Source organism: Pseudophryne corroboree, chromosome 2, assembly GCF_028390025.1.
Source record: "Pseudophryne corroboree isolate aPseCor3 chromosome 2, aPseCor3.hap2, whole genome shotgun sequence".
Taxonomy (NCBI): Eukaryota; Metazoa; Chordata; class Amphibia; order Anura; family Myobatrachidae; genus Pseudophryne; species Pseudophryne corroboree.
This window is the reverse complement of record NC_086445.1, coordinates 652,266,923-652,292,831: the sequence shown is the minus strand read 5'-3', so window position 1 is coordinate 652,292,831 and position 25,909 is coordinate 652,266,923. Positions and strand designations below refer to the sequence as shown.

Sequence of the window (25,909 nt, the reverse complement as noted above, 5' to 3'; positions counted from 1 at the left end):
GGGAGAGTGCGGATGACTCTGCAGCACCGCATGAGCAAACTCAAGGTCCTCCTCAGCCAGGGTATCAAACTTGTAGAATTTTGCAAACGTGTTTGACCCCGACCAAGTGGCAGCTCGGCAAAGTTGTAATGCCGAGACCCCTTGGGCAGCCGCCCAAGAAGAGCCCCCTTCCTCGTGGAATGGGCTTTTACTGATTTAGGATGCGGCAGTCCAGCCGCAGAATGTGCAAGTTGAATCGTGCTACAGATCCAGCGAGCAATAGTCTGCTTAGAAGCAGGAGCACCCAGCTTGTTGGGTGCATGCAGGATAACAGCGAGTCAATATTTCTGACTCTAGCCGTCCTGGAAACATAGATTTTCAGGGCCCGGACTACATCCAGCAACTTGGAGGCCTCCAAGTCCCGAGTAGCCGCAATAGGTTGGTTCAAATGAAACGCTGATACCACCTTAGGGAGAAATTGGGAACGAATCCTCAATTCTGCCCTGTCCCTATGGAAGATCAGATAAGGGCTTTCACATGACAAAGCCACCAATTCTGACACACGCCTAGCCGAAGCCAAGGCCAAATATATATATGACCACTTTCCACGTGAGATACTTCAACTCCACGTTCTGAAGTGGCTCAAAACAATGTGATTTTAGGAAATCCAACACTACGTTGAGATCCCAAGGTGCCACTGGAGGCACAAAAGGGGGCTGAATATGCAGCACTTCCTTAACAACGTCTGAACTTCAGGCAGCGTCTTTCCTAGCCTTTAACAGCGTAGGAATCACTTCATCTGGAACGCCCTTTTCCGTTAGGATCCGGCGTTCAACCGCCAAGCCTTCAAACGCAGCCGCGGTAAGTCTTGGAACAGACAGGGCCCCTGCAGTAACAGGTCCTGTCTGAAAGACAGAGGCCATGGGTCCTCCGAGATCATTTCTTGTAGTTCTGGGTACCAAGTTCTTCTTGGCCAATCCGGAACTACGAGTATAGTTCTTACTCCTCTTTTACTTACTATCCTCAGTACCTTGGGTATGAGAGGAAGAGGAGGGAACACATCAACCGACTGGTACACCCATGGTGTCACTAGTGCGTCCACAGCTATCGCCTGAGGGTCTCTTGACCTGGCGCAATACTTTTTTAGCTTTTTGTTGAGGCGGGACGCCATCATGTCCACCTGTGGCCGTTCCCAACGGTTCACAATCTGCGTGAAGACTTCTGGATGAAGTCCCCACTCTCCCGGGTGGAGGTCGTGCCTGCTGAGGAAGTCTGCTTCCTAGTTTTCCACACCCGGAATGAACACTGCTGACAGTGTTAGCACGTGATACTCCGCCCATCGGAGAATCCTTGTGGCTTCTGCCAACGCCATCCTGCTTCTTGTGCCGCCTTGTCGGTTTACATGGGCGACAGCCGTGATGTTGTCTGACTGAATCAGCACCGGCTGGTTTTGAAGCAGGGGTTCTGCTTGCCTTAGGGCATTGTAAATGGCCCTTAGGTCCAGAATATTTATGTGTAGGGAAGTCTCCTGACTCGACCATTGTCCTTGGAAATTTCTTCCCTGAGTGACTGCTCCCCAACCTCGGAGGCTTGCATCCGTGGTCACCAGGACCCAGTCCTGAATGCCGAATCTGCGGCCCTCGAGAAGATGAGCACTCTGCAGACACCCTGACCCTCGGGGACAGGGTGATCAGCCGATGCATCTGAAGATGCGATCCTCACTTGTCTAACAGGTCCCCCTGAAAGTTCCTTGCATGGAACCTGCCGAAGGGAATTGCTTCGTAAGAAGCTACCATCTTTTCCAGGACTCGCGTGCAATGATGCACCGACACCTGTTTTGGTTTCAGGAGGTCTCTGACCAGAGATGACAACTCCTTGGCCTTCTCCTCCGGGAGAAACACCTTCTTCTGTTCTGTGTCCAGAAACATGCCCAATATCAGCAGACGCGTCGTAGGAACCAGCTGCGACTTTGGGATTTTCAGAATCCAGCCGTGCTGTTGTAGCACTTCCTGAGATAGTGCTGCTCCGATCAACGACTGCTCCTTGGACCTCGCCTTTATAAGGAGATCGTCCAAGTACGGGATAATTATAACTCCCTTCTTTCGAAGGAGTATCATAATTTTGGCTATTACCTTGGAATACACCCTCGGTGCCGTGGACAGACCAAACGGCAACGTCTGGAATTGGTAATGTCAGTTCTGTACCACAACCTTGAGGTACTCCTGGTGAGGTGGGTAAATGGGGACATGTAGGTAAGCATCCATGATGTCCAGTGATACCATGTAATCCCCCTCTTCCAGGCTTGCAATAACCGCCCTGAGCGATTCCATTTTGAACTTGAACTTCCTTATATAAGTGTTCAAGGATTTCAAATTTAGAATGGGTCTCACCGAACCGTCTGGTTTCGGTACCACAAACATTGTGGAATAGTAACCCCGTCCCTGTTGAAGGAGGGGAACTTTTATTATCACCTGCTGGAGGTACAGCTTGCGAATTGCCGCCAGTACTACCTCCCTGTCCTGGGGAGTAGCTGGCAAGGCTGATTTGAGGTAACGGCGAGGGGGAGACGCCTCGAAATTCCAGCTTGTATCCCTGAGATACCACTTGTAGAACCCCGAGATCCACCTGTGAGCGAACCCACTGGTCGCTGAAGTTCCGGAGACGCGCCCCCACCGCACCTGGCTCCGTCTGTGGAGCCCCAGCGTCATGCGGTGGACTTAGTAGAAGCAGGGGAGGATTTTTGTTCCTGGGAACTGGCTGTCTGGTGCAGCTTTTTCCCTCTCCCCCTGCCTCTGGGCAGAAAGGAAGCACCTTTGATCCGTTTGCCTTTCTGAGGCCGAAAGGACTGTACCTGATAGTACGGTGCTTTCTTAGGTTGGGAGCCTGAGGTAAAAATGTCGATTTCCCAGCTGTTGCTGTGGAAACGAGGTCCGAGAGACCATCCCCAAACAATTCCTCACCCTTATAAGGCAAAACCTCCATGTGCCTTTTAGAATCAGCATCACCTGTCCACTGCCGGGTCCATAATACCCTCCTGGCAAAAATGGACATTGCATTAATTCTAGATGCCAGCCGGCAAATATCCGTCTGTGCATCCCTCATATATAAGACGACGTCTTTAATATGCTCTATGGTTAGGAAAATAGTATCCCTGTCGAGGGTATCAATATTATCTGACAGGGTATCAGACCACGCTGCAGCAGCACTACACATCCATGCTGAAGCAATTGCAGGTCTCAGTATAGTACCTGAGTGTGTATATACAGACTTCAGGATAGCCTCCTGCTTTCTATCAGCAGGCTCCTTCAAGGCGGCCGTATCCTGAGACGGCAGTGCCACCTTTTTTGACAAGCGTGTGAGCGCCTTATCCACCCTAGGAGATATCTCCCAACGTGACCTATCCTCTGGCGGGAAAGGGTACGCCATCAGTAACTTTTTAGAAATTACCAGTTTCTTATCGGGGGAACCCCACGCTTCTTCACACACTTCATTCAACTCATCTGATGGGGGGAAAAACACTGGCTGCTTTTTCTCCCCAAACATAATACCCTTTTTAGTGGTACCTGGGTTAATGTCAGAAATGTGTAACAAATTTTTCATTGCCGTAATCATGCAACGGATGCCCCTTGTGGATTGTGTATATGTCTCATCCTCGTCGACACTGGAGTCAGACTCCGTGTCGACATCTGTGTCTGCCATCTGAGGTAGGGGGCGTTTGTGAGCCCCTGATGGTCTTTGAGACGCCTGGGCAGGCACGGGCTGAGAAGCCGGCTGTCCCACGGCTGTTACGTCATCCAGCCTTTTATGTAAGGAGTTGACACTGTCGGTTAATACCTTCCACATATCCATCCACTCTGGTGTCGACCCCGCAGGGGGTGACATCACACTTATCGGCACCTGCTCCGCCTCCACATAAGCCTCCTCATCAAACATGTCGACACAGCCGTACCGACACACCGCACGCACACAGGGAATGCTCTGACTGAGGACAGGACCCCACAAAGTCCTTTGGGGAGACAGAGAGAAAGAGTATGCCAGCACACACCACAGCGCTATATAACACTAACACAAAGTGATTTTTCCCTATAGCTGCTTTACATATACAGTTTGCGCCTAAATTTAGTGCCCCCCCTCTCTTTTTTACCCTTTGAGCCTGGAAACTGCAGGGGAGAACCTGGGGAGCTGTCTTCCAGCGGAGCTGTGAAGAAGAAATGGCGCCAGTGTGCTGAGGGAGATAGCCCCGCCCCCTTCTCAGCGGACTTCTCCCGCTCTTATATTTATGTTATGGCAGGGGATTTTTGCACATATATAGTTTTTTTTAGACTATATTATGTGCTGTTTGCCAAAGTAAGGTACTCTAATTGCAGCCCAGGGCGCCCCCCCCCCCCAGCGCCCTGCACCCATCAGTGACCGGAGTATGTGGTGTGCATAGGGAGCAATGGCGCACAGCTGCAGTGCTGTGCGCTACCTTAATGAAGACCGGAGTCTTCAGCTGCCGATTTCCAGGTTGTTCTTCTTGCTTCTGGCTCTGCAAGGGGGACGGCGGCGCGGCTCCGGGACCGGACGACCGAGGCTGGGCCTGTGTTCGATCCCTCTGGAGCTAATGGTGTCCAGTAGCCTAGAAGCCCAAGCTAGCTGCAAGCAGGTAGGTTCGCTTCTTCTCCCCTTAGTCCCTCGTAGCAGTGAGTCTGTTGCCAGCAGATCTCACTGAAAATAAAAAACCTAACAAATACTTTCTTTTCTAGAAGCTCAGGAGAGCCCCTAGTGTGCAACCAGCTCGAGCCGGGCACACATTCTAACTGAGGTCTGGAGGAGGGGCATAGAGGGAGGAGCCAGTGCACACCAGATAGTACCTAATCTTTCTTTTAGAGTGCCCAGTCTCCTGCGGAGCCCGTCTATTCCCCATGGTCCTTACGGAGTACCCAGCATCCACTAGGACGTCAGAGAAAATTAGAAATTATTATACACATTCATCATACATTTGTTTGAAGGCTCACAATTCGATATTTACTCACACAGGGATGTAGAAACAGCAGGCTGCTGCACTTCCACCTCGTCATCATCTGACGAATCCTGTATGAGATCCGGCCTGTAGTAGGAACCAATCCCCGACGCAAGTCCTCTGCTGGTCCGTGGCACCTCTGTTTGCAAAAGAAAAAAAAAATTAAGTTAATAAACTATACAAAAATGGTGCACCCCCCCACCACCCCCCCAAAACTTAAATACAAACCTTCTCCATCCTGTGGTGCCGCTGCTCCAGGAGCTTCACTTGTCCTCAATTCTGGAGACTTTTCAAGGGTCTGGCTGGATACGTCTGCACGGCTGTCTTCAAACCCAAAAAAAGTCTCGTCCGTTAACCCTGTAGACTCAAACAGTTCGGGTGATGGGTCCACAAAGGTACACAGTCCCAGAGCTCCTGGAGAGATGACGATCTGGTGATGGCCTGCGCGCAGGAGCTGTAGTTTGGCGCCCATCTGGTGGTGTGGTCGCCGACGGTGTCTGGCGTTCTGTGCGCTGATGTCTGGCGCGCAGGTGACTTACTGCGCGATGACGATGTGTGGCGCGCAGGTGATGATCTGCGCGCTCCCGATGCTTGCTGCGCAGGTGATGGTCCGCGCGCTGCTGCCGATGCCTGCTGCGCAGGTGATGGTCCGCGCGCTGGCGATGTCCTGCGCGCAGGTGATGTCCTCTGGGCAGGCGTGTCTGAAAAAAAAAAACACATTAGCAAATACAAAAATCATTTTTTTTAGTACAGCTCATCTGAATGTATTCTTACCATCAGGCCTCCTTTTGGACTGCTTGTCTCCCGCCGTCTTCCGTCTTCTGGGCGGTTCTTCCTCCTCGGGAAAGCCAGCAGGACGGCTAGAGTCCACACCTCCGCAAACTCCTTCGACCATGGCAGGGTTCATGCGCCTTTTGATAACGTTCTCCCAGGGTAGCCACTTCAGATTGAGAGCCGGACCACCTCCCGTAGCGGTCTCATGTCAGCGCTGAATCCCCATCTTCTTCTTGGTCTGTCTGCGGCAATCACTGTACCGCTTCATGCAGTTTCTGGTGCTCCTGCGGTTTCCAGATACTGCAGTGACTTGTCTCGCGATGGCATTCCAGATGTTTCGCTTGGTCTTAGCTGCTGTGGTCTGTGCCCTTGATCCATACAGAACGTCGTAGGACCTGTCGACGCCATCCACTAGGGCACAGTTTTCCGCCTTAGTGTATCTGGGTCCACGCGGCTTCTTCGGTCCTGCATCTTCACCAGAGGCTTCCTCCTCCGACTGCTCCTCTGGCTGGCTTCTTGCCTTTAGGGATAAAAAAACAAAACAAAAACATGCATTTACTAAGATCGGTATGTACCTGTGAGTGTCAGTATCCCTGGCAGTGCGCAAAGATACCTGTAGGTCTTCCTGGCAGTGCGCAAACTAGGGTGTGTCAAGTTGGATGCTATTGTGTCTGCAGGTGTTGTCAGTATTCACCTGTCTACGCTTTTTCTTTTTCTTTGACTTCTCCATTTGGTCCCTTGACTACCGCGGCTGGTCACTGCATGCCTGGTCGGTCGTATCCTCCTCCTGGGTCTGCTCCCACTCCTCGTTGCTATGCAGGTAAAGATCTTCTGAGGGGTGGGGGGAAGGGGGGGATCGGGCCCGCTTATCCCTGGACATCTCTGTTGTAAAAAGAAAAAAATATATATGTTTACAAATTTAACACACATTACAAAATTACATGCAACCACACGTCATGCTGCTGGGACCCCAGTTCTCAAGCAGGACCAAACACACACAAAATAATAATAATAAAAAAAGAATAGAAAAAAAAAATGCAAAATAAGCCAAAACCCCCGTACAAGCATCCCTGCACATACTGGAGGTCAACCAGTGCAAACACAAAATGGCTGACACAAACAAAATGGCTGACACAGTCACCCCAAACAAGTCAAAAAGCATCCCTGCACACTCTGGAGGTACACCAGTGCTAAAATAGGAGGGAAAAAACATGTTTGGCAAACAAACGACACGACATGTCGACCGCATGGCTGACACAAACTTGCTCCAAGTCACCCCAAACAAGCCAAAAAGCATCCCTGCACACTCTGGAGGTACACCAGTGCTAAAATAGGAGGTAAAAAACCTGTTTTATCAAACAAACGACATCACATGTCGACCACATTGATACCGACACACACTAAAATCAGCCCAAACAAGACAAAAAGCATCCCTGCACATGCTGGAGGTACACCAGTGCTAAAATAGGAGGGAAAAAACATGTTTGGCAAACAAACGACACGACATGTCGACCGCATGACTGACACAAACTTGCTCCAATTCACCCCAAACAAGCCAAAAAGCATCCCTGCACACTCTGGAGGTACACCAGTGCTAAAATAGGAGGTAAAAAAACCTGTTTTATCAAACAAACGACATCACGTCGACCACATTGATACCGACACACACTAAAATCAGCCAAAACAAGACAAAAAGCATCCCTGCACATGCTGGAGGTACACCAGTGCTAATATAGGAGCAAATAAACATGTTTGGCAAACAAACGACACGACATGTCGACCGCATGGCTGACACAAACTTGCTCCAAATCACCCCAAACTAGCCAAAAAGCATCCCTGCACATTCTGGAGGTACACCAGTGCTAAAATAGGAGGTAAAAAACCTGTTTTAGCAAACAAACAACATCACATGTCGACCACATTGATACCGACACGCACTAAAATCAGCCCAAACAAGACAAAAAACATCCCTGCACATGCTGGAGGTACACCAATGCAAAAGCATGACCCAAAAAGTAATTTTAAGAAAGAAAAAAAAAAACGTGAAAAACTACCCCAAAACACAAAACTCCTCCAAAAAATGCAGCAATACAAGCAGGAGCTATGCACATAACTGCACACATATATATATATACATACCCCAAACACCCCAAATACATACCCCAAACACCCCATGTACACCTCATGGCAACCCCCACTACACAAACGCATACATGCGACACCAGACCCACATGTGGTACTTACCTAAAAATGTAGAAATAGCTCCAAAAACGACTCTCCTCCGGGGTAACGGGTATCCTCCTGTCTGTCCTGAATTAAAGCCTGCTGGGTGTCCAAACGATACCACAGCAAACAACCAATTTGCTAGCTCTGCACCTCCTCACACCTCTCTGCAGGTTCACAATATGGCTGCTGAGCACGCAGCAAACAAGCCCTAATAAAGGGCTGCAAACGGCGGGAAGTCGAATTCAGGACGCCCACTACTCGCCGATTGGTCCGTTATCCGCCAAGGGGAGTGTCAAATGCGTTTTGTATTGCATATGGTGAATTCATGGTCCCGGCGGCAGGGCTGCGGCTGTCGAGTACAGGCGAATTTTAAAACGGACGAAAAAAAGGTGCAATTCGTCCGGAATTGCATATACCCCATAAACTGGGTGTGAACTGGCTCCTCCCTCTATGCCCCTCCTCCAGACCTCAGTTAGAAAACTGTGCCCATGAGAGATGGACATTTCGAGGAAAGAATTTATTTTTATATAAACACGGTGAGTGTCATACCAGTTCACACCACAAACATAACGCAGAACGTGGCCTTCAATAGAATACCAGCCAACGGTATGAACAATACACAGCCACATGCTGAGAGAAGATGTAACACAACTTGTGTGTCAACACAACCAATAATAAGACACCGCATGCCATGGCATGAACAATGGCAGCAACAGTCTGACAGAGAAGAAACACCACCAGAGTGTAACCAAAACCAATAACTGCAGACCCAGTATGCACTGGGACGGGCGCCCAGCATCCTCTACGGACTAAGAGAAAAGGATTTACCGGTAGGTACTAAAATCCTATTTTCTCATACGTCCTAGAGGATGCTGTGGACTCCAAAAGGACCATGGGGTTTATACCCAAGCTCCAGACCGGGCGGGAGAGTGCGGACGACTCTGCAGCACCGATTGAGCAAACATGAGGTCCTCATCAGCCATGGTATCAAACTTGTACAGCATAGCAAAAACGTTTGAACCCGACCAAGCAACCGCTCGGCAAAGTTGAACCGCCAAGACTCCTCGGGCATCCGCCCAAGAAGAGCCCATCTTCCCAGTAGAATGAGCCTCCGCCGACCTCGGTGACGACAATCCAGCCGTAGAACTAACATGCCAAATCGCATCACAGAACCAGCGTGTAACAGACTGCATAACGCAGTCACCCAAATCACGCTGGGAACATACCAGACAACAGAGCCTCTGTTTCTCCAAACTGAGCCAAATTGGCGACCTAAATATTCAAATCCCTGGCTACATCGAGAGAATTTGAATCAGCTAATGCCTAAGTAACCACCGGCATCAAAATAGGCCGATTTCTGCGAAACCCAGAAACCATACTTGGCAGAACTACTAACCGAGTTCTCAATTCCTCTCTATCCACATGAAAGATCAAACAAGGCTCTTGTGAGATAAAACCACCACTTCCGACACCCGCCTTGGGGACGTCATAGCCAATAGCATGACCACTTTCCAAGAGAGAATTTTTTATTTATTTTTTCAAAGAAATTTATAAGGCCATACTGCACTGAAATGGAGCCTAACTTTAGGCTTGCATCCACACCGGCTTGTAAAGTATGGATAAGAATGACCTAGCTGAAAGTCTTCTATAGGAGCCTTCCTGGATACACACCAAGACACATAGTTACGCCAACTACTGTGGTAAGGCTTTACCGTTACTTATTTTCTAGCCTGAAGAATTGAGGAAATGACTTCACTGGGAACACCCATTCGGCTTAGGATATGGCATTCAACCGCCACGCCGTCAGACGCAGCCGCGGTAAGTCTTGATAGACGCCCTGATCTCATTGTAACAGTTCCTCACGTAGAGGAAGAGGGCAGGAATCTTCTATGAGTAAATCATGAAAAACTGGATAGCAAACCCTCCTTGTCTAGACCGGATCCAAGAGGATCGCCTGAACCTTTGTTCACCTTACGATTATCACCTTCCAAAAGAAAGTGAAAGCGGAGAGGCCACATAGACCGACTAAAAACACCCACGGTGTCACGAGGGTGTCTACTGCTATAGCTTGAGTGTCCCTTGACCAGGAACAATATCCCTGAGGCCTCTCGTTGAGGCGAGACGCCAATATGTCCAATTGCGACACTCCTCAAAGATTTGTCACGTTGTGAAAACTTCTCAATGATGACTGAATTTCACCCGGATGGAGATCGCGTCAGCAGAGGAAATCTACTTTTCCGTCGTTTACCTCCGGAACGAAGACTGCTAATATAGCGTTTACCAGATTTTCCACCCAACGGCAAAACTTTGCAACTTCTGCCAATGCCGCTTTGCTCCTTGTTCCGCCATAGCGGCTTATTTACGCCACTGCTGACAAGTCGTCTGGCAGAACCAACACGGGCAGAATACGAAGAATACGTTAGTCGAAAATAGCTCTTAATTCAAGAAAGCTTATTGCAGACAAGCTTTCCAACTTGATCTTATCCTCTGGTAATACGTCCCTTGCAAGGACTGCTCTCCAGCCTCGGAGATCTGTATGCACGGACACCAGGAGCTAAACCTGGATCCTGAACCTTCATCCCTCTAGAAGGAGAGAACCGAGCCGACACCACAGGAGCGATGTCCTGGCCGTTAGGATTAGATTCTGGTGCATGTGCAGGTGAGACCCGGACCACATTTCCAACTGGTCCCTTGAAAGCCACTCTGGCATTAGACCTGCTCACCAAAAAAAACCCTCTTAGGCCGCACCCAACTGTTTTAGTAACGGAACATATTGATGAAGTGTCACAGCAAAACTGATCCAACTCTGGATCCTCAGACCTCTTTCCACAGGAAAAATACCGAACCTTAACCGGTCAGTATCTACTCAGAAACCCACCTCTGTGTCGTTGGGAACAACAGCCAATCCCTGTGTCGAAAAACAGTCAGAGAGAACCAACGATTTGCACCTTTATACAGGGACAACCGGACAATGTCCTGAACCTGACGCACCTCTGTATGGTGTAGCGTACTACCAGAGCCGGATTAAGGCCCCGGGAGGCCTGGGGTACTAAATTGCAGGGGGCCCCCATGGACTAAAAAACTAATAAAAAAAACTAATATATATATATATATATATAATAAGAATTTACTCACCGGTAATTCTATTTCTCGTAGTCCGTAGTGGATGCTGGGGACTCCGTAAGGACCATGGGGAATAGACGGGCTCCGCAGGAGACTGGGCACACTATAAGAAAGATTCGGTACTACCTGGTGTGCACTGGCTCCTCCCTCTATGCCCCTCCTCCAGACCTCAGTTAGGATACTGTGCCCGGAAGAGCTGACACAATAAGGAAGGATTTTGAATCATACCAGCCACACCAATCACACCGTATAACTCGTGATATTAAACCCAGTTAACAGTATGAAATATAACTGAGCCTCTCAACAGATGGCTCAACAATAACCCTTTAGTTAGGCAATAACTATATACAAGTATTGCAGACAATCCGCACTTGGGATGGGCGCCCAGCATCCACTACGGACTATGAGAAATAGAATTACCGGTGAGTAAATTCTTATTTTCTCTGACGTCCTAGTGGATGCTGGGGACTCCGTAAGGACCATGGGGATTATACCAAAGCTCCCAAACGGGCGGGAGAGTGCGGATGACTCTGCAGCACCGAATGAGAGAACTCAAGGTCCTCCTCAGCCAGGGTATCAAATTTGTAGAATTTAGCAAACGTGTTTTCCCCTGACCAAGTTGCAGCTCGGCAAAGTTGTAAAGCCGAGACCCGTCGGGCAGCCGCCCAAGATGAGCCCACCTTCCTCGTGGAATGGGCTTTCACTGATTTAGGATGCGGCAATCCAGCCGCAGAATGCGCCAGCTGAAATGTGCTACAAATCCAGCGAGCAATAGTCTGCTTAGAAGCAGGAGCACCTATTTTGTTGGGTGCATACAGGATAAAAAGCGAGTCAGTTTTCCTGACTCCAGCCGTCCTGGAAACATAAATTTTCAAGGCCCTGACTACGTCCAGTAACTTGGAATCCTCCAAGTCCCTAGTAGCCGCAGGCACCACAATAGGTTGGTTCAAGTGAAAAGCTGATACCACCTTAGGGAGAAACTGGGGACGAGTCCTCAATTCTGCCCTATCCATATGGAAAATCAGATAAGGGCTTTTACATGACAAAGCCGCCAACTCTGACACACGCCTGGCCGAAGCCAAGGCCAATAACATGACCACTTTCCACGTGAGATACTTCAGATCCACGGTTTTAAGTGGTTCAAACCAATGTGATTTTAGGAAACTCAACACCACATTGAGATCCCAAGGTGCCACAGGAGGCACAAAAGGGGGCTGAATATGAAGCACTCCCTTTACAAAAGTCTGAACTTCAGGCAGTGAAGCCAGTTATTTCTGGAAGAAAATCGACAGAGCCGAAATATGGACCTTAATGGAACCCAATTTTAGGCCCATAGTCACTCCTGACTGTAGGAAGTGCAGAAAACGACCCAGCTGAAATTCCTCTGTAGGGGCTCTTCCTGGCCTCACACCACGCAACATATTTTCGCCAAATGCGGTGATAATGGTTTGCGGTTACTTCTTTCCTGGCTTTTATCAGCGTAGGAATGACTTCCTCCGGAATGCCCTTTTCCTTTAGGATCCGGAATTCAACCGCCATGCCGTCAAACGCAGCCGCGGTAAGTCTTAGAACAGACAGGGCCCCTGCTGTAGCAGATCCTGTCTGAGCGGTAGAGGCCATGGGTCCTCTGATAACATTTCTTGAAGTTCCGGGTACCAAGCTCTTCTTGGCCAATCCGGAACCACGAGTATCGTTCTTACTCCTCGCCTTCTTATTATTCTCAGTACCTTTGGAATGAGAGGCAGAGGAGGGAACACATAAACCGACTGGTACACCCACGGTGTCACTAGAGCGTCCACAGCTATCGCCTGAGGGTTCCTTGACCTGAAGCAATATCTCTTTAGCTTTTTGTTGAGGCGGGACGCCATCATGTCCACCTGTGGCCTTTCCCAACGGTTTACCAACAGGAGGAAGACTTCTGGATGAAGTCCCCACTCTCCCGGGTGTAGGTCGTGTCTGCTGAGGAAGTCTGCTTCCCAGTTGTCCACTCCCGGAATGAACACTGCTGACAGTGCTAGTACGTGATTTTCCGCCCATCGGAGAATCCTTGTGGCTTCTGCCATCGCCACCCTGCTTCTTGTGCCGCCCTGTCGGTTTACATGGGCGACTGCCGTGATGTTGTCTGATTGTATCAGAACCGGCTGGTTTTGAAGCAGGGACCTTGCCTGACTTAGGGCATTGCAAATGGCCCTCAGTTCCAGAATGTTTATGTGTAGGGACGACTCCTGACTTGACCAAAGTCCCTGGAAATTTCTTCCCTGTGTGACTGCGCCCCAGCCCCGAAGGCTGGCATCCGTGGTCACCAGGACCCAGTCCTGTATGCCGAATCTGCGGCCCTCTAGAAGATGAGCACTCTGCAGCCACCACAGTAGAGACACCCTGGTCCTTGGAGACAGGGTTATCAGTTGATGCATCTGAAGGTGCGATCCGGAGCACTTGTCCAAGAGGTCCCACTGGAAGGTCCTTGCATGGAACCTGCCGAATGGAATTGCTTCGTACGAAGCCACCATTTTTCCCAGGACTCGTGTGCATTGATGCACCGATACCCGTTTTGGTTTTAGGAGGTCTCTGACTAGAGATGACAGCTCCTTGGCTTTCTCCTGCGGGAGAAACACTTTTTTCTGTTCTGTGTCCAGAATCATCCCCAGGAACAGTAAGCGTGTGGAAGGAACCAGTTGTGACTTTGGAATGTTTAGAATCCAGCCATGCTGTTGTAGCACTTCCCGAGATAGTGCTACTCCGACCAGTACCTGCTCCCTGGACCTCGCCTTTCTTAGGAGATCGTCCAAGTACGGGATAATTAAAACTCCCTTTTTTCGAAGGAGTATCATCATTTCTGCCATTACCTTGGTAAACACCCTCGGTGCTGTGGACAGTCCAAACGGTAGTGTCTGGAATTGGTAATGGCAATCCTGTACCACAAATCTGAGGTACTCCTGGTGAGGAAGGTAAATTGGGACATGCAGGTAAGCATCCTTGATGTCCAGGGATACCATGTAATCCCCCTCGTCCAGGCTTGCAATAACCGCCCTGAGCGATTCCATCTTGAACTTGAATCTTTTTATGTATGTGTTCAAGGATTTCAAATTTAAAATGGGTCTCACCGAACCGTCCGGTTTCGGTACCACAAACAGTGTGGAATAGTAACCCCGTCCTTGTTGAAGTAGGGGTACTTTGACTATCACCTGCTGGGAATACAGCTTGTGAATTGCCTCTAGTACAGCCTCCCTGACCGAGGGAGTTGTCGGTAAGGCCGATTTGAGGAAACGGCGGGGGGGGAGGCGCCTCGAATTCCAGCTTGTACCCCTGAGATACTACTTGAAGGATCCAGGGATCCACCCGTGAGCGAACCCACTGATCGCTGAAATTTTTGAGGCGGCCCCCCACCGTACCTGGCTCCGCCTGTGGAGCCCCACCGTCATGCGGCGGATTTGGAAGAAGCGGGGGAGGACTTTTGTTCCTGGGAACCTGCTGCGTGGTGCAGATTTTTCCCCCTTCCTCTGCCTCTAGACAGAAAGGACCCGCCTTTTCCCTGCCTGTTTTTCTGGGGTCGAAAGGACTGTACCTGATAATACGGCGCTTCCTTAGGCTGTGAGGGGACATGGGGCAAAAATGCTGACTTCCCAGCTGTTGCTGTGGAAACAAGGTCTGAGAGACCATCCCCGAATAACTCCTCACCCTTATAAGGCAAAACTTCCATGTGCCTTTTAGAATCTGCATCCCCTGTCCACTGCCGAGTCCATAAGCCTCTCCTAGCAGAAATGGACAATGCACTTATTCTAGATGCCAGCCGGCAGATCTCCCTCTGTGCATCTCTCATGTACAAGACTGAGTCTTTTATATGCTCTACGGTTAGCAATATAGTGTCCCTGTCCAGGGTGTCAATATTTTCAGACAGGGAATCTGACCAAGCAGCAGCAGCACTGCACATCCACGCTGAAGCAATAGCTGGTCTCAGTATAACACCAGTGTGTGTATATATAGACTTTAGGATAGCCTCCTGCTTTCTATCAGCAGGTTCCTTTAGGGCGGCCGTATCCGGAGACGGTAGTGCCACCTTTTTAGACAAACGTGTGAGCGCTTTATCCACCCTAGGGGGAGTTTCCCAACGTGACCTATCCTCTGGCGAGAAAGGGAACGCCATTAGTAATTTTTTTTAAATCACCAATTTTTTATCAGGGAAAGCCCACGCTTCTTCACACACTTCATTTAATTCTTCAGATGGGGGAAAAACTATTGGTAGTTTTTTCTCCCCAAACATAATACCCTTTTTTGAGGTACCTGGGTTTATATCAGAAATGTGTAAAACCTCTTTCATTGCCTCAATCATGCAACGAATGGCCCTAGTGGACATTAAATTTGACTCATCGTCGTCGACACTGGTATCAGTATCCGTGTCGACATCTGTGTCTGCCATCTGAGGTAGTGGGCGTTTTAGAGCCCCTGATGGCCTTTGAATTGCCTGGGCAGGCACGAGCTGAGAAGCCGGCTGTCCCGCATTTGGCATGTCGTCAAATTTTTTATGTAAGGAGTCGACACTTGCACGTAATTCCTTCCATAAGTCCATCCACTCAGGTGTCTGCCCCGCAGGGGGTAACATCACATTTATAGGCATCTGCTCCGCCTCCACATAAGTCTCCTCATCAAACATGTCGACACAGCCGTACCGACACACCGCACACACACACAGGGAATGCTCTTAAAGGAGACAGGACCCCACAAAAGCCCTTTGGGGAGACAGAGAGAGAGTATGCCAGCACACACCAGAGCGCTATATAATGCAGGGACTAACTGAATTATGTCCCCTATAGCTGCTATAACATTTACTGCGCCTCAAATTGTGCCCCCCCTCTCTTTTTTACCCTTTTCTGTAGTGTAGACTGCAGGGGAGAGTCAGGGAGCTTCCTTCCAGCGGAACTGTGAGGGAGAAATGGCTCCGCCCCTTTTTCGGCTGACTTTTCTCCCGCTTTTTTCTGTATTCTGGCAGGGGTAATTACCACATATATAGCCTCTGGGGCTATATATTGTGGTTATTTTGCCAGCCAAGGTGATTTTATTGCTGCTCAGGGCGCCCCCCCCCAGCGCCCTGCACCCTCAGTGACCGGAGTGTGAAGTGTGTATGAGGAGCAATGGCGCACAGCTGCAGTGCTGTGCGCTACCTTGGTGAAGACTGAAGTCTTCTGCCGACGATTTTCCGGACCATCTTCTTGCTTCTGGCTCTGTAAGGGGGACGGCGGCGCGGCTCCGGGAACGAACACCAAGGACGGGTCCTGCGGTCGATCCCTCTGGAGCTAATGGTGTCCAGTAGCCTAAGAAGCCCAAGCTAGCTGCAAGCAGGTAGGTTCGCTTCTTCTCCCCTTAGTCCCTCGTTGCAGTGAGCCTGTTGCCAGCAGGTCTCACTGTAAAATAAAAAACCTAACATATACTTTCTTTCTAGGAGCTCAGGAGAGCCCCTAGTGTGCATCCAGCTCGGCCGGGCACAGAAATCTAACTGAGGTCTGGGAGAGGGGCATAGAGGGAGGAGCCAGTGCACACCAGGTAGTACCAAATCTTTCTTATAGTGTGCCCAGTCTCCTGCGGAGCCCGTCTATTCCCCATGATCCTTACGGAGTCCCCAGCATCAACTAGGACGTCAGAGAAATATAAATATATATATATATTTTTTTTTTATTACTTTTTTAGTCCACTGAAGGAGGAGGGATTTATTTATATATATATATATATATATATATATATCTAAAAATAATTTATCTAAGAATCCCTCCTCCTTCAGTTCAGCGTGCGGCGCGCCAATGACTGAGCCGCAGGCTTGCTGAGCCGGACAGCAATTGGACAGCTGAGCCGTCGCTCAGCTGCCCTGACTACAGCTGTTAGAGCACTCTTCTTAGAGCTGTAGTCAGCACAGCTGAGCGACGGCTCAGTTGTCCAATTGCTGTCCGGCTCAGCAAGCCTGCGGCTCCATCATTAGTGCGCCGCACGCAGGGCCGTTTCTAGACAATTTGGCTCCCAGTGCGAGATTTCAAAATGCGCCCCCCCCCCCCCCCCTGCTATAAAAAAAATTTGCGTGCCCGTCCCCATATAGCCAGAAAAAGAAAAAGCATGCGCGCGCGCTCCCGACAAGGGTGTGGCCTGATTAAAATGGGCGTGGTCTCATTAAAGTGGGCGTGGCCTCGTCTGATATCATCACACCCACCACAGGGGAAAAAAATAAAAATAAAAAAAGTCCCCTTTTTACACATTACACCAGGTAAGTGTCCCCATATTACACAGTACGCAGGCAGATATCCCCATTTTACACAGTACGCAGGCAGATATCCCCATTTTACACAGTACGCAGGCAGATATCCCCATTTTACACAGTACGCAGGCAGGTGTCCCCATTCTACACAGTACGCAGTCAGGTGTCCCCATTTTACACAGTACGCAGGCAGGTGTCCCCATTTTACACAGTGCGGCAGGTGTCCCCATTTTACACAGTACGCAGGCAGGTGTCCCCATTTTACACAGTGCGGCAGGTATCCCCATTTTACACAGTACGCAGGCAGGTGTCCCCATTTTACACAGTGCGGCAGGTATCCCCATTTTACACAGTACGCAGGCAGGTATCCCCATTTTACACAGTGCGGAAGGTATCCCCATTTTACACAGTGCGGCAGGTGCCCCCATTTTACACAGTGCGGCAGGTATCCCCATTTTACACAGTGCGGAAGGTATCCTCATTTTACATAGTGCGGCAGGCAGGTGTCAAGTGGGGGGGGGGAGGAAGGGAGGAAGAGAGAGAGAGAGAGAAAGAGAGAGAAAAAAAAAATACTTACATCTTCCCGCTCTTCGGGTCCCGCCGACTCACGTCCCTCGCGCCGGCCGCCTCCTCCTTCGATGCTTATCTCCTCTCCTCCCTCTCTCTCCCCCCGAGCGCTCCTGCTCGGGGGGCGGGGCTTCACGGAATGACGCGTTTGCGTCGTGACGTCACGACGCAAACGCGTCATTCCGCGAAGCCCCGCCCCCCGAGCAGGAGCGCTCGGGGGGAGAGAGAGGGAGGAGATAAGTAGTCACAAAGTGCCGCGGCGGGCGCCCCGTGCGGTTGCACGGCTCGCCCGCCGTTAAACGGCACTGGCCGCACGCTGTACTGAAGGAGGAGGAGGGATAGGGCAGCGGGGAGCCGGGGCTCGTGAGCGCTGCACCGCAGATCGGATTGAAGAAAGATCCGATCTGTGGTGTGGCAGGGGGCCCTTTTGGAAAGGGGGGCCCGGGGTACGTATCCCCGGGACCCCCCCCCCCCCCCCCTTAATTCGGCTCTGCGTACTACCACCCCTTCCAGAGTGGAAAAGCAAGATCTAACAGAATAAACCAGTAAGGGGAAACAACCGTAACTCAGAATGTTCCCCTTTGGATTCCATAAATAACTCACAGGTCCTAGTCTATTCCTGGATCAACCAAAAATTAGTAGAGGAGAGCTCACCGGAGTGGGGACCAGCCCGATAGACTCAGCGACAATTGGTGGATGTGGTGGAAACAGAAAACGACATCCACTTCTGCGAACCGGTTAAAACGACTGCATCCCACAAGGCTGCAGAACTCTTACCTTTTCAACTTCCATTGTCTGCACAGAAAAGGAAAAAGGAACGGCATCGAACCGGTTAAAACGACTGCATCCCACAAAAGAATGCGTCACCAACCGTAGTGAAGGAGTCTAACTCACGAAGTTAGACTTACTAGTGGAATCCGCCGAGATTGACGGAACAGAGGCCTCTCCAAACAGCTGTATACCTCCCTCCAGTATCTCATGGAGACATCCTCAGCATTTTCGCGGCCACACCTCCCGGTGTCACGGACAGCCTGCTGCAATGTTATAAAGTAGAATCAACCTAAGCAGGTTACCCACTCTTGGTAGGGTAATACTATCGGATGCCTACCCGAATATAACACAACCTCATGTGCATGCCATGCAAACAAGGTCAAAGTATAGAAATAAAATGTCACTTAGCTTCCTGTGAATGATCCTTTGCGACCGGCTCTGCGTCGACCAGGAGTTGACTGCCAGAATGTTCTCTCCGCGTCAGGAAGAGAATAATATTCGGACTCCTTGATAGGATCGAAAATAAGATTTTAAACCTACCGGTAAATCTTTTTCTCGTAGTCCGTAGAGGATGCTGGGGACTCCATAAGGACCATGGGGATAGACTGGCTCCGCAGGAGACATGGGCACTTTAAGAAAGACTTTAGGTCTGGGTGTGCACTGGCTCCTCCCTCTATGCCCCTCCTCTAGACCTCAGTTAGAGAAACTATGCCCAGAGGAGATGGACAGTACGAGGAAAGGATTTTTGTTAATCCAAGGGCAAGATTCATACCAGCCACACCAATCACACCGTATAACTTGTGTATCAATTAAACAGTTAACAGTATGAAAAAATAACGTAGCATCAGTCCAACCTGATGGAACTATAACATAACCCTTATGTAAGCAAAACTATATACAAGTCTCGCAGAAGTAGTCCGCACTTGGGACGGGCGCCCAGCATCCTCTACGGACTACGAGAAAAAGATTTACGGTAGGTTTAAAATCTTATTTTCTCTAACGTCCTAGTGGATGCTGGGGACTCCGTAAGGACCATGAGGATTATACCAAAGCTCCCAAACGGGGCGGGAGAGTGCGGATGACTCTGCAGCATCGAATGAGCAAACCTTAGGTACTCCTCAGCCAGGGTATCAAACTTATAGAACTTTGCAAATGTGTTTGAACCCGACCAAGTAGCAGCTCGGCACAGTTGTAGTGCCGAGACCCCTCGGGCAGCTGCCCAAGACGAGCCCATCTTCCTAGTGGAATGGACCTTGACTGATTTTGGTAACGGCAATCCAGCTGTAGAATGCGCCTGCTGGATCGTATTACAGATCCAGCGAGCAATAGTCTGCTTCGAAGCAGGGGCGCCAACCTTGTTGGCTGCATATAGGACAAACAGTGCTTCCGTTTTCCTGACTCTAGCCGTTCTGGCCACATAAATTTTCAAAGCCCTGACTACATCAAGGGACTCAGAATCCTCCAAATCTCGTGTAGCCACAGGCACCACAATAGGTTGGTTCATATGAAAAGATGACACCACCTTAGGCAAGAATTGAGGGCGAGTCCGCAATTCCGCCCTATCCATATGGAAAACCAGATAAGGGCTTTTATGAGACAAAGCCGCCAATTCCGACACTCGCCTAGCCGAAGCCAAGGCTAATAACATGACCACCTTCCAAGTGAGATATTTTAACTCCATCGTTTGAAGTGGTTCAAACCAGTGCGACTTAAGGAAACTCAACACCACGTTGAGGTCCCAAGGCGCCACCGGAGGTATAAAAGGAGGCTGAATATGCAGCACTCCCTTTACAAAAGTCTGTACTTCTGGGAGAGAAGCCAATTCTTTTTGAAAGAAAATGGATAAGGCTGAAATCTGAACCTTAATGGATTCTAACTTTAGGCCCAAATTCACTCCAGTCTGTAGGAAGTGAAGGAAACGGCCCAGATGGAATTCTTCCGTAGGAGCATTCCTGGCCTCACACCAAGAAACATATTTTCGCCATATACGGTGATAATGTTTAGCTGTCACGTCCTTCCTAGCCTTTATCAGAGTAGGAATGACCTCATCCGGAATTCCCTTTTCCGCTAGGATCCGGCGTTCAACCGCCATGCCGTCAAACGCAGCCGCGGTATCGGTAAGTCTTGGAACAGACATGGCCCCTGTTGTAACAGGTCCTGTCGTAGAGGAAGAGGCCACGGATCTTCTGTGAGCATTTCCAGCAGATCCGGATACCAGGTCCTTCGTGGCCAATCTGGAACAATGAGAATTGTTCTCACTCCTCTTTTTCTTATTATTCTCAATACCTTGAGTATGAGAGGAAGAGGAGGAAACACATAGACCGACTGGAACACCCACGGTGTCACTAGGGTATCTACTGCTACCGCCTGAGGATCTTTTGATCTGGCGCAATACCTCTGTAGCTTGTTGTTGAGGCGGGATGCCATCATGTCTATCTGGGGCAGTCCCCACTGACTTGCAATCTGTGCGAAGACTTCCCGATGAAGTCCCCACTCCCCTGGATGCAGGTAGTGTCTGCTGAGGAAGTCTGCTTCCCAGTTGTCCACTCCCGGAATGAACACTGCTGACAGTGCGCTTACATGATTTTCCGCCCAGCAAAGAATCTTGGTGGCTTCCGCCATTGCCACCCTGCTCCTTGTGCCGCCTTGGCGGTTTACATGAGTCACTGCGGTTCCTGAGCTTTTTCTATTGGGAGAAAAACCTTTTTCTGGTCTGTGTCCAGAATCATGCCCAAGAAGGTCAGACGAGTCGTAGGAACCAGCTGTGACTTTGGGATATTGAGAATCCAGCCGTGTTGCTGTAACACCTTCACTGAAAGTGACACGCTGTTCAGTAACTTCTCTCGTGATCTCGCTTTTATGAGGAGATCGTCCAAGTACGGGATAATTGTGACACCCTGCTTGCGCAGGAGCACCATCATTTCCGCCATTACCTTGGTGAAAATCCTCGGTGGGCCGTGGAAAGCCCAAACGCCAACGTCTGAAATTGGTAATGACAATCCTGTACCGCAAATCTCAGGTACGCCTGATGAGGTGGATATATGGGAACATGAAGTTATGCATCCTTTATGTCCAGGGATACCATAAAATCCCCCCCTTCCAGGCTGGCGATGAGTGCTCTGAGCAATTCCATCTTGAACTTGAACCGTTTTAAGTATAGGTTCAGGGATTTTAAATTCAATATGGGTCTGACCGAACCATCCGGTTTCGGAACTACAAACAGGGTGGAGTAGTATCCCTTCCCTCTCTGAAGTAGGGGAACTTCGACCACCACTTGTTGAAGACACAATTTGTGAATAGCATTTAACACTATCTCCCTTTCTAGGGGAGAAGTCGGTAGAGCCGATTTGAAAAACCGTCGAGGAGGCACCTCTTCGAATTCCAGCTTGTATCCCTGAGAAACAATTTCTATTGCCCAGGGATCCACCTGTGAGTGAACCCAGATGTGGCTGAAAAGTCGAAGACGTGCCCCCACTGGGGCGGACTCCCTCAGCGGAGCCCCAGCGTCATGCGGTGGATTTTGCAGAGGCCGGGGAGGATTTCTGTTCCTGGGAACTAGCTGTGCTGTGCAGCTTTTTACCTCTGCCCTTACCTCTGGCAAGAAAGGACGATACACGTACTATTTTGCTTTTATTTGAACGAAAGGACTGCATTTGATAATGTGGCGCTTTCTTAGGTTGTGAGGGAACATAAGGCAAAAAATTCGATTAACTGCCGTAGCTGTGGAGACTAGGTCCGAGAGACCTTCCCCAAACAATTCCTCACCCTTGTAAGGTAAAACCTCCATATGTCTTTTTGAGTCGGCATCACCTGTCCACTGCCGGGTCCAGAGGACTCGTCTAGCAGAGATTGACATAGCGTTTATTCTGGAACCCAGTAAACTAATGTCTCTTTGAGCATCCCTCATATATAAGACAGCATCCTTTATATGGCCTAGGGTCAATAAAATGGTATCCTTATCTAGGGTCTCAATCTCCGCCGATAAGGAATCTGTCCATGCTGCTACCGCGCTACAAACCCAGGCCGACGCAATTGCCGGTCTGAGTAATGTACCAGAATGTGTGTAAATGGATTTCAAGGTAATCTCCTGCTTGCGGTCAGCAGGATCCTTGAGGGTAGCTGCATCTTGTGATGGCAGCGCTATCTTTTTTGACAAGCGTGTCAACGCTTTGTCCACCTTAGGGGAGGATTCCCACCGTATCCTGTCCGTTGGCGGGAAAGGATACACCATAAGAATCCTTTTGGGAATCTGCAGTTTTTTGTCTGGAGATTCCCACGCTTTTTCACATAATTCGTTCAACTCATGTGAGGAGGGAAAAGTTACCTCGGGATTCTTTCCCTTATACATGTGTACCCTCGTGTCAGGGACAGGGGGTTCCTCTGTTATATGCAACACTTCTTATATTGCACTAATCATATATCGAATACATTTAGCCACTTTTGGCTGTAACTTTACATCATCGTAGTCGACACTGGAGTCCGAATCCGTGTCGGTATCAGTGTCTGCTATTTGGGATAGTGGGCGCTTCTGAGACCCTGAAGGTCCCGGCGACATAGGGACAGACATGGGTTCACTCCCTGACTGTTCCTTAGCTTCAGCTTTGTCTAATCTCTTGTGCAATAAGTTCACACTAGCACTTAGAACATTCCACATATCCATCCAGTCAGGTGTCGGCACCGCCGACGGAGACCTCACATTCATACGCTTCCCCTCCTCCCTAGGTGAGCCTTCTACCTCAGACATGTCGACACACGCATACCTGTCACAACTGAGGGCTGGTGACCGTGACTGGGAGCCTCAGTTGTAGGGGCTGACGGGTACTTGAATTTAGGAGGAGCTATGGGACTCCTGGACATGCGTAATGACAGTAGCAATGAATGCCCGAGGGCGTGACCACGACAACTGGAAATGCCTTAAGTGCTTTTATTAAATAAAAAGTCAAATAACGTGCAAAAGAATAATAGAAAGTCACAAGTGATAATTAGGTGCACAATTGGTAAAGACCAGTAACCTGGAATATGGAGGAAAGTTCTGTAAACAATAAATGAGGCTGGGGTTCGCTGGAAAATTGAAATAGAAGCTGGGGTGCGCTGGAAAACTGTAGTTATAGGATATTGGCTGCTGGAAAGCTGGAATACAGAAACAGGTGAATAAGGTGATGCTGTAGAGGATTAATCACAGAGGTGTCGTGTTACACTGCAGAGTGTAACACAGAGGAGTCAGGCTTGAATGCAGGATGGAATTGCAGGAGAAAGTGTTACGCACACCAGTGCTAACAGAAGTATACCGGTGTATGAACAGAGAGGGAAGCGAAGCAAACGAACTCACAGACAGTATAACATAACATACACAGGAGGTGATGGAATAACTAATAAACACAAAGTGAACGGAGAAGCCCAAAGGCTCAGGAATTGGGTGTCTCCCTAGTGTCAGGAATGCTCAGATGGAATAGAGCGGACAATGAAGCGAAGTGTAGTGATTTAACATGTGGAGCACCTGAAATGATGTTGCTAAGAGCAACAGAAAAAACCCCCAAAGGGTTACCAACGGGTGTGGGAATAAACTCCTTGGTCAGAGATAGAAATATAGACACAAGGAGAGTATCCACAATCCTAACCCCCACTTGCAGGGCACAGGTTCAGCTTACTGCCACTAAACTGACACCCGGATGCCCTGCACAGTGAGGGAGGATTAAGCAAGCAGGTCTGAGAGTACAGCCGCAAACCTGCTGGGTTCACAGAATAGCAAAAGAACCCCAGCAGGTCAAACAACTGACTCCAGTCTTACTGCTAGGTCCGGATTGGCAGAATGAAGTACCGAATCCCAAGGCCTATTCGCAGTAAGCAACAAGTAAATACAAAGTCACACAGTACTAGCTAACTCTCTGGAACTGACTAACAAACAAAGATTCAGCAGCATTTGCCTAGCCTGAGAGGATGGTTTATATAGCAGGTGCTGTCCACGCCCCACTCAGACCTCACAGACTGTGAGCACAAAACCAGCGCCGGATTCCCTGCCGTGCACAGAGCCTGTAACCACTACACAGTAAAAACCCGGACCGGAGTATCAGCTGCGCTCAGGTTACTTCGCTAACACTTGCCTCCCGGTTGCCATGGTGACGTGGCAGCACAGAGCAGGAGATCCTAACAGTACCCCCCCTCTGACGAGGGGTCAAAGAACCCCTACCACCGGGTTTATCGGGGAACTGCGAGAAGAAAGAGCGTATCAGTCTGGGGGCATGAAGATCACAACTGCGCACCCACGACCGCTCCTCCGGGCCATACCCCTTCCAGTGCACCAAAAATGACAGCCGACCCCGAACCATCTTGGAGTCAAGAACCCTTTCAACCACAAACTCCCTCTGACCACGTATCAGAAGAGGAGAAGGTCTTCCACTGGAAGAAGGATTATTAACCGCCAGTTTTAAAAGGGAACAATGAAATGTTTTATTGATACCCAATGAACGGGGCAAATCTAACTGAAATGCCACCGGATTGATAACCCTGGTGATCTTATAAGGGCCGATGAACCGGGGACCTAACTTATGAGATGGCTGTCTCAACTTCAAATTCTTGGTGGACAACCAGACGAAGTCTCCTAATTTGAAGCTGCAGGGTCTTCTCCGCTTATCAAAAACCCTTTTGGTCACTAATGACACAGACACAAGGGCTTTCTTCACTTTCCTCCAAATACCCCTAAGGACCGAAACAACAGAGGAACCACCAGGCGTGGAATCCAGGGGGTCAAAAGAATTGGCCTTCGGATGATGCCCATACACACAAAGGAAGAGAGAGATCCCTGTAGCAGAGTGAGCTGCGTTGTTATAGGCAAACTCCGCCATGGACAGATGAGCAACCCAGTCAGTATGACACTTGGAGACATAACACCTGAGGAACTGCTCCAAGGACTGGTTCACCCTCTCAGTCTGCCCATTAGACTGTGGATGGTAGCCTGACGACAAGCTCACAGAAATCTGGAGATCAGAACAAAATTCCCTCCAGAATTTGGCCACAAACTGGGATCCACGGTCAGAGACCACATCAAGTGGCAACCCGTGGAGGCGCACAACATGCTGCATAAATAACTCAGACAGGCGTCTGGCCGATGGCAACCCAACCAGTGGAACGAAATGCGCCATCTTCGAAAACCTGTCAACGACAACCCAAATGGCTGTCATCCCCGAGGATTTGGGCAAGTCCACCACAAAATCCATGGAAATGTGGGTCCA

At 49.6% G+C, this 25,909-nt stretch overlaps 1 long non-coding RNA gene across 1 annotated transcript; it reads right to left on the bottom strand.

Moving 5' to 3' along the window:
- Positions 1–4,975: 4,975 nt before the first annotated feature.
- LOC135051051 (uncharacterized) lies at positions 4,976–8,620 on the bottom strand. The gene is made up of 4 exons (XR_010242011.1): positions 6,450–8,620; positions 5,756–6,275; positions 5,210–5,682; positions 4,976–5,120 (listed from the first exon to the last, which is right to left on the bottom strand). It is a non-coding gene; the product is annotated as an uncharacterized LOC135051051 (long non-coding RNA).
- Positions 8,621–25,909: the final 17,289 nt, after the last annotated feature.